Raw genomic sequence first — 10,260 nt, 5'->3', positions numbered from 1 at the left:
TAGTAATAGACATGAATAGAGTAGAATAGACACTACTGGAAGGTTTGTGATTGAGTTGATGTAGACTTACAGTGAGTAGAGTAACAACATGTACCAAAGAACGGCCTAAATATGGCACAACAACAGCCTAGAAACACTAGCCGATATGATTATAATTATTTATATATGTACTTGTATGTATGTATTATACATTGTGGATGTGTTGGCATGTATGGTTGGGATTAGACATGTAGAAATGTATGTATATACGAGTATTTATATATGCTAACACATTTATTAACTCATTTACTCCATCGAAAGCTGCTAGCTAATTATGTTTTTCAGATTTCATAACTATTGATTAACAATTTCTTAAACATTAACGTAGTTACTCTCTAATAGAATAATACTTCAACAAATAAAGACAACAAAAAATAAATAAATAAAATTATCTACTTTTCTCAACCTATCACCTCAATTACTGTAGAAACGCATGGAACTAGTAAATTGGTCTACTATCATTAACTAATTCTCTATTTTCTATTTTCTAATTTATTTTTGTTCCTGGTTTTTTTCTTTACTCTAACACATTCATTGGCGCACTAACTTGTTTTCGTAGTGTTATTCTGTTTGATCAATGAGTAAAGTGCGATGTTTGTTTTTGTTTTGTTACAGAAACTCTGCTTCTATGCAAAATATTTTACTACACAGATTCTGGTTATCCCTTTTGCCTGTGAAAACACCAATTTTTTCAAAAAGTCCATAAGTTTGGTTGTATCGCTTTGCATACATGTCATTTGTTTTGTTTTAGATGTGTTTCATCACTTTTTAGAAGCTTTAGTTTAGAGAGAGGCATAGAACTTAGAGCAAAGGGATTGGGATTCTTGGCTAATCAATTGATGCAAACTTACCTGCTCCTGCATTGGAGATGCGCAAGAAGTCCGCGGCAGTGGGTTGTGGCATATTAGAAGAGAGAGAAGAGAAAGCGGTAAAGTTACAACATGTCTTCGAAACTTTACATATAGATATTGGCTCTTTAAGTTTTTGTGATAATAATTTTTATATTGTTCATTGCATTTATTTGTTATGGAATTTTAGTTTGTATATTGTGAAATAAGCAAAGTCATATATTGCTTTTTTTTTTTTTTTATTTCACTTGAAAGTTAAAAATTTTTGTATTCACACAATTTGATATATGTGGCGTGAGGTGGGATGGCGCCATGGATGTTGTTCAAAGATCATTTGAGAAAATTGAGATTGATAGCTGAGAATGGCCAACTGTGTTGACATTTCTGTTCAGTAAGATTTGCCAAGTCATCACGAATCGCCAGTAGAACACTTCTAAATTGTGGAAATTTACTTTGAAAAATAAAAATAAATCTGTACGCGAAGTTCATTGAGCACCGGCTGCATCATTTCTTTCGAAATGAGGAACGAGCTGCCGTTATGGTGAAGGGTAACCGCTATCGAGCCATGTTGACAGAATTTTTGCTTTCAAAAATTAAATACTTGAATATCGACGATATTTGGTTCCAATAAGACGCCGCAATTGGCCATAAAGCGCGCTTAACCAACGATCTCAAGCTCTTAAAAAAACCCCTGATAGTAATGAGCGATTTTTTTTAATAAAAATTTTTGAGTAAATTCTGTATATGAATAAGCAGCGGGTTTCCCAAGAGAGTATACTGGAACCAAACGTGAACTATTTTTCTAAGATGTAGCTAATGTACAAGTATTAGTATCAAGCGTGGTTGGCAATACTGCTAGAGAGAATTATCTATCTTATCTACTCATGAAGTCAACTAACTGCGAAATACTCACTAGTACTGAGCAGTCATTGGATAAAGCCTGCAATTATTGTTATTGTAGCAGGAGACAACTTTTCCCCGTTGTATATTTTTACAGATTGAAACTTTTAGTTCCACCAATCTTGCTCGCTTGAGTGGCGTGAGCACAACTTTCGTGAAACATTTGAGTAAGATACGTAGAAGTTTTTTCAAACAATTTTGAGAAAAATCATGCCTAATAATTGAATTTTTCTGCCGCTAGATTTGCGAAACGATGTTTATTCTGGAGTACTTATCTGACATTTTACTTAACTCGACTTAGTCAATTTTCCATTTTCACCCCGGGAAGAAAATAGCGTAGTTGCCTATCAAAACGCCTTGAACTTGTATGCCATATGGAAATAAGGGCTCTTTAGAAAATCACGGTCGTGGAAATTCTAAGAACTTTCACATACCAAATAAATTCGTTTTATCGATTAATTTGCGCTTTGAATAGCCACCACTCTTGATAACAAAAAACACTCATTGCCACTTTTTACATGCTTGTACAACACATTTAAAATTTCACATTTTTCATTTTCGCTTAATGTTCGGCGTCCCAGTGTTAAGGTTGCAATGAAAACGAAGAAGCAATCAAAACAAATAATGGATGTACGAAAGGCAAGCCAAGCAGCCAGCTATGTAATAACAATAAAGCAGAAAAGTTACAAGACGAGTACTGGTAAGAGTACAACAACAATAACAGCAACAACAAATAATAAAAGCTTAGCGAGCAGCCAACGAGGCAGACAGCCAGACGGGCCATGAAGAGACCAATCTGGCAGTCAAGCAGGCAGCCAAGTAGGCAGCCAAGTAGGCAGCCAAGAATCAACTTTTCAGACAGTCAGCCAGCCAGTTAGTCAGTCTGTTAATAAGGCTGACAGTTAACAACTACAGCTAGAAGTATGTATGTGTGTTCACATACATATATACATACATATGTGAGTATGCGTGTGAATGAGTGTGTTATGAAATGCTCAGCGACAGTGGGGCGCAATTTTGATATGGGACTTTTAGCGAAACACAAAAAAAGTTAAAGGTAAAGGATATGAGAAGAAGGTGTTTGTGTTGTTTTTGTAGCCGCACATGCGGACATGCGAGTACACTTAAGTATACTCACACGCAACGCATATCTTCTTGGACGAGTGTGTTCCTACACGCGTGCATAGTCACATGTGCGCTTCGGGGCCTCTGCAAATCTGCTGCATGGCTGCTCTTGGCTAAGAGTCGTCCACTTGGTCTATTGCATGCACGTATGGCTGTATGCATGTATGTACATGTGCTAGTATGTAGAAATTGCGTAAATCGATGCGTTGTGGAGTCACTTATGCTTTACGAGCACTGTTATATTATGTTGCAGCTGTTGCTGTTGTTATTTTCTACCGCTGCCCCTAAAGTTCTGAATGTATGTTGCAGATGATAAACCGGCCGACAAGTCCATAATGTGGCAGCCAATGCCACAATACAGCCTACATATTTATGTAGCATATATTTTTCAAGTGCGCAGAGGACTGGCATATAGGTTGACTCGCCGCTTGGGCGGTGAAACCAGCTGCCGTTGCTATTGCTGTGGCTGTTTTGCCGACATTTTCCCAGACTCATCAGTTTGGTCCATTTTTTATTGCCACTAGCAACGGCGATTCGTTGCGGATGTTGCGGCTGCTTTGTTTTGGCCAAGAGGCGAAAGGCGCAACGCAAAAAATGGAAATAAAATAAAAACAAAAGAACGGATCTTTTGTTATTAAGATGGAATTTTTTCGGTTGCCATTTATACTTAGAGGCGTTTTAAAAAATCCACTTATTGAGTTAAAAGTAAGCTGCAGTGCTTGTGTACATCCGGTCGTTTTCAAATATGAGGCTAAGGCAACAATACTTTTTACAAATGCATCCAATTGTTGTGTAGTGGGGACTACTTAAACTACTACTACTACTTTGGGTTGAGATGATTGATGTGGTTCTGTTTCGGTACTATAATAAATTAGTAAGAACTTTCAAAGCAGAACTTTTTTTTCGATTTGAAAGCGTTTTTCAAAATCTGCTGGTTTTGAAATTTTGCACAGTGCAAATTTTTACAAATTTCAATTAGTCAAGTTCTTTGCAAAGAAATTTGGAAAAATATTGTTCAAATAGCGCATTATTTCCATACCATAATAACTAAAATAAAATAAATTAACTAAATTAATTAAAAAATAAATAAATAAATAACTGGCGCTTACACGTTTTTGGGTGTTTAGCCGAGCACCTCCTCCTATTTGTGGTGTACATATTGATGTTTGTCCCCAAATGGAGGAACCTACAGTTTCAAGCCTACTCCGAACAGCAGATATTTTTTATCCGTAGCTTTTTCACGGCAGAAATATACTCGGAGGCTTATGATTGCCTGACGAGATGCGACCGCTATTAGAAAAAAACGTGTTCTTCATTTTGGTGTTTCATGCACGGAGATTCAAACCTACGTACTCCGAATGGCAGTCGCGTGCCAACCTAACCGACTACGGTGGCCGCTAAATTAACACGATCGAAAAAAAAATTCCTAAAACATGTAATATATTTTTTCTCATAATTAGCTTACGAATATCTGATCCTTTTAATGGTACACCTTGCATTAGAAATGTGACGAAATATAAAATTATCGTAATAAATCTAGCTTAGTTTGCTAAAGACTCTAATGAGTATTGTTAAGTTTGTTTTCTGGGTATAAAAATGGGTAACCTCTACCGTTCTAGCTTAAGGTTACCGTAAAAGATGTGTGATAGAGAAAAAATACCGTTCCAAATCCTACTCTCCCCAACTAGTGTCCGTTAGCAAGAGAATGCGTCGCGGGTACACAATGTTACATCTTGAGTGAAACCGAAAGAAAGTAATCGCTGATGGCCTTAAGTCTTCCAACTAGCCTTCCTAATAAATTATATTCTTTATATTCCTGTCAATTGCCAGTGGGTTAGTAATAACGCAAGTCTTGCATTTTGAGGTAATAACGTGGAATATAAAAGTCTCGCGTCTACCAGGCTGTTCGTGTTTTATAACTTCCATTTGGCTTACATTTACTTAATGCCATCTTATCAGATCCTTTAATCATTTTTTGTTTGACAAGACGTTCCTAGTATTTCAATTGTTTCATTATCAGTACTTTTAAATTTTTTATAAATAGAGTGATGACAGCATTTGTAGAAAGAAACCTGAAATAACTAACTTAACTTCATTAGCTTATAACTGTTTTTCTTTGTATTTTTTAATTGCCTATTTCTTATCAATATCACAACAATTTCCTTTTATTGTATTTGTACTGTTCTCCAAATGTTCTGTTAAGGTGAGAGGAATATTTTCCGTCAATAATTCTTTCGCAATGCTGTCTTTCTATACGTACATATGGATCGTATATGTATGTATATGTTGTACAAATAGTCCATACCTCCGATTGACGGTACATGTAGGTATGTATGTACATATCAGTAAAAGGTAAATAGTGTAGAAATAACCCACTGATGTTGTGTTATTTTAACGTTACTCATATTTTATTTATTTTTATTTTATTTCTTTTTGTGAAACGTGCCATACTCGCACATAAATATGCAGCTTTGTTTGCATCTGGCGCTTACGGTTATTTTCATACCATCACCGCGCTCTTGCGAACCATTTACCATTTTCACTGTGGTGACCAGCAGCTAATCTTGTTATTCTTGTTTTATTTTTTTGCTCTATTTTCTGTTTGTCTTTTGCAAACCACAATACCAAGTCCAAAGGTTTACTTCCTATCTATAATATTGTCCAGATTTTCTCCCATTTTTTCCTGCTATTTCCATCTGCTTATTCTGCTTGTATATATGTATACAGCAACAATGAGACATCTATGTATTCTCCGTCACGAATGTTCTTATTAGTGCAATTGTTTTCCTCACAGCTCAAAACGATTGTTGTTCTTTTTGTTATTGATTTTGTTGATTTTATACTGAGTTGTTTATGTATTTGGCAAAATGCAATAAAATATGGAGCTTTTATGTCCAATTTCCTGAGTGCCCTTTGCCTCTGTGTCTGTTTTCGAATATTGCGCATTTTTATTGTTGTTGCTAATGCTGTTCTTGTAATGGTTGCATTGTTTGAGAACAAAGCAAATACTCAATAACGACAACGGAGTCCAGGGCCAACAGCACCGTCAACTGCAGTCACTAGCAGTTGGCGCAACATCAATGGCAACGAAACGACGAAAATAAGTTCTCAATGGATCAATATTAGCCGAGAAGAGAGTGGAAGCTGTTTGTGCATTTTAGTGTTGCTGTTGTATTTAATTTCTAAAGATATGAATGGGATTAAATATTTAAGAAAATATTTTTGCTTAATTGGTAAAGGTTTTCAGAAAATTTATCCAAATGAGATGTTTTATTTCCAAATGCGACATACTAGAGGAACTTCTCAAATTTTTTCAATTTTTTTAATTTTAAATGTAAGTCTGCGTATGATCTAAGAAACTAAGCTCAATGAATGCAAAGACTAAAGATATTTTGAACCAAGAATTTTCTGACTCTAAATCTGGCCGTTTTCTCGTGATGTCCAATTAGAATTTTATGGGGAAAAAATTAAATAGAAAGAAATATATGTATGTATCTATGTGTGTACTATAAGTATAACATCAATCCCTACCATACTTCACAAACTAAATCTGAGCGGAACACTGCAACCATAACAGAGTACAAAAGTGTTATCGTAAAAGAGAGTAAAGCTGTTAGCAGCAAAACAACGACATCGGAACCGAGCCAAATAGAACAGAGCGAATGTACAGCGAAGATCCATGATAGCTCTTAAAAGTAAAAACGACAGAGCTTACAGGAGACTTCGCTCTCTAACAGATCTGTCAATGCACCACTCTGTCCCAACGTTCATGCAATACCACCCGTCGCTGCTGACTGCCTGACTATACGAGCGTAGCGACGTGCTGTTTGACTTTATGGATAGATGTTTGGTAAATTGACTATATTTTGTTACTGCTGTTGTTTTTGTATGTGACGCTCTAACTGTGGCTCTGATTTCGGTGCTAAGTTTCTTGGTTTTTGGCTACAATTTCGTTGGATTGACGAGCGCCTGCATTATTGTTGTTGCCACTACATGCAGCTGAATTTTTTGTCCTACTGTGACCAAAGCGTATGAGAAACAAAATGTAAAAACATAATGTATTTGCAATAACAACAAGAGCTCCACATATGATCCCATGGAGTCGTTGCGCTAAAGCGGCTACTGCTAAAGCCACTATTCCACTGTTGTGGTCGCTCTTTGGCGCTGCTGTAGTCGTTGGTTGCCTTTGCCGCTGCGGTAGATGTATTGCTTTGCTTTCAAGGCAGTCACATAGTCGACTAGCCATCAGTCGTTCGGTGTCGATTACCGTGTGCGGTGTTTAGTTTTCTCCAAACCTCCGCCAATCGGCAATTCGCGTTGGTATTTGAAACGTTTTTGGCGAACAGCAACGAGCTGGTGTAGTAGTGACTGGAAACAAACAAGCAAAGAGCTCGTATAGAAAGTATAGAAAACATTTCTTTTGGAAATTACTGTTGCTTCCACAACATTTTTTGTGGAATTGATAACAGCAATAGAAATCGAAGAAATCCAGAAATTTTATATCAGCATCGCTATCGGTGGTATTTGTTGCTGGTGTTATCGTCGCGATAAATCAATCAACAGGTGGGTTGGTGTTGCAACGTTCAGAAATATTTGCTGGCCGTATGTGCGATTTTTGTCTTTTTTGTTAGTGTTGTTGTATAGTATGCGTGCAATTTACGTGGGAAAAGCTTGCTTTAGCGAAACTTCCGGCTAATGCAATCCATTTGGCGCAGTTGCTTTGTTTGCTTTGTTTGGCTGGCTATCGCTTTTATTTTGATCACTAACGTGCGATACGTGTTGATTCAGTTTTATTTCTGGTTTTGTGGTTTGCCTACAGTTTGCACTACCTTTGTTGGTCAAACGTAATTGCAATTTTTTGGCTACCTTTTCTGGCAACGAAAACTGAAGCAGTCCCAAAGCAGGCAAAGCAAAGCTGCTTTGAATATGGTGTGGAAATATAAACAAAAATAAAAACAACAACAACCAGCAAGCCACAACAATTTTGAACTGGCTGGAGAACAGTGTTTTGGTTTGGTTTTCATATTGATTAAGTCTTATAGCTGTGAGAAAGTTTTGTACTTTAAGGGGTATAGAGAATTTTTAAAAATCCTTCAGGTAACCAGATAAATGAAGTAGTCCCTCAACAAAAGCTCCCAAGAATCAAAGCTCTCAAAAATCGAAAAAAACAAGTAAAATAAAACAAAACTAATTATGGAAGAAAATTTTAAGAATTAAAGAACAGAGATGTGTACATATAAATTTTTTTATTACAATACTTATAAATATTATAAATTTTTTTAAAATAAATTTGTACTTATAAATACCACATTTTTCTAGAAGGATTATCAAAGAGTTTTCAGTAAGATTGCTACTTATAAGTATGAATCATAGACCTTCCTGCAGGATAAAATTATGATTGGTGTGCTGCATAAGTTTGACTACGAGGTAAGCATAGATTAGCGGATTAAGTTTTAGTCATTCCCGTAGTAAGGCAATTCCATCCGTAATTCATTAACACTCCTGCCCCAAAGGTATTGGTAGCAAAGAAAAAAGCTGATATTCTCTGTTTTGACACGGATAAGAGACGAAAAAGTTGACGCTTTTCTGATTCTGTACGAGGTCAAACATTCTTTGACTTTCAGAGATGATTTTCAAATTATTCATATAAACTTTCAAACCCCAAACAAATAACATTGGTAAAGTGATATTGAAATAGTGGTGATTACACTACAAGAGTTGATTGTTGCTAGTTGCTAATTAGTTTTTGGCATTAAAAATGGGAAGCGCGAAAAGCAGGATTTATTTGGCTTAAATCGAAGAGGGGAGTCTATAGCGCCGTATACTGCATTATAGACTCTCCAGCTACTAATCTTATTTCAAACAAAAAATTGCATATCTTATATATAAAATAAAGTCAACTTTTTGTGTGTGTTCGCTAACCGGCCGTGTCTTTGCACCGAATTAAACCAAACTTATACACATTGTTAAGTAGGTATTGAAGATGGTTTGCGTATAGTTTGGATGCCTATTGGTGGATAGGGCTCGAGATATAGGTCAAAACGTGGGCCCGGGTAACCTTCGGATGTGTATGTACAATATGGGTATCAAATGGAAACTGTTGGTGAATGCTTTAGTTCAGAGTATTTTTCATGCCGCTCCGTGACTAGGGTCTCGAGATAGAGACCAACACGTGGACCCTAGAATGTGTTTGTACAATATGGATATCAAATGAAAGCTGTTGATAAGTGCTTTAATACGGGGTAATTTTCATACCTATTGATGACTAGGGTCTCGAAATATATGCCAAAACATGGACCCGCCGTGTCTTTGCACCGAATTAAACCAAACTTGCACACATTGTTAAGTAGGATGGTTTCCGTATAGTTTGGATACCTATTGGCAGATAGGGTCTTGAGATATAGGTCAAAACGTGGGCCCGGGTAACCTTCGGATGTGTATGTACAATATGGGTATCAAATGGAAGCTGTTGGTGAATGCTTTAGTTCAGAGTATTTTTCATGCCGCTCCGTGACTAGGGTTTCGAGATAGAGACCAGCACGTGGACCCTAGAATGTGTTTGTACAATATGGATATCAATTGGAAGCTGTTGGTGAATGCTTTAGTACAGAGTATTTTTCATGCCGCTCCGAGACTGGGGTCTCGAGATATGGACCCGGGTAACCTTTGGTTGTGGATGTGCAATATGGGTATCAAATGAAAGCTGTCGATAAGTGCTTTAATGCGGGGTAATCTTCATACCTATTGATGGCTAGGGTCTCGAAATATATGCCAAAACGTGGACCCGCCGTCTCTTTGTCCAGCGAAGCGGGCCGGGTTTGCTAGTTTTTTATAAAATCATCACTTGTATTGCTCAACTTAAAAACATTGCGTTCTTGTATCTTTAGTTTTTTTGGCTTCCCGCATTTTTCGACAAGGAGCACTAAAAAAGGCAAATACCAATTTTTTAGCGCACTTTCAGACGTTAAATGTTGCTTGGAGGAGGCCTCAGAAAACTTTAAGCTCGTCTATTTTTAACTTCGCCTAAGCTTTTAATGGTAGTAAGCAAAATATCCACGACTCCTTTTTTTTGCTCACTGTAATTTCTTCGCAGCCTGCACCCATATCAGTAAATAAAAGGAAGAGTTTAAAAATTCTTAGAATAAATTCAAAAGTATTTGGTCTAAAACGCTTAGAGCATCGAGTTTATCGCATGGGATGCCTAGTCCTAGTCGATACGCGCACTACTGATATCCATAATTACGTATGTAGGTTATAGCCTTAGTAAAGTTTCATGTTATTACAAAAAAAGTCTGAAGGTAATTATAGTTAAATATCTGCAATAATATACTAAAAATATATATAAATC

General features: G+C 36.6%; 1 protein-coding gene across 1 annotated transcript in view; it reads left to right on the top strand.

Moving 5' to 3' along the window:
• The first annotated feature begins 7,151 nt into the window (after positions 1 to 7,151).
• Positions 7,152 to 10,260, top strand: part of LOC129240128 (uncharacterized) — a 34,668-nt gene continuing 31,559 nt past the window's right edge. The window contains exon 1 of the mRNA XM_054875663.1: positions 7,152 to 7,475. The gene's annotated coding sequence lies outside the window, so the exon portion shown is untranslated. The remainder of the gene's footprint in view (positions 7,476 to 10,260) is intronic.

Source organism: Anastrepha obliqua, chromosome 3, assembly GCF_027943255.1.
Source record: "Anastrepha obliqua isolate idAnaObli1 chromosome 3, idAnaObli1_1.0, whole genome shotgun sequence".
NCBI lineage: Eukaryota > Metazoa > Arthropoda > Insecta > Diptera > Tephritidae > Anastrepha > Anastrepha obliqua.
Note: the sequence above shows the minus strand (reverse complement) of the source record. Positions and strands in the feature narration are given on the sequence as shown.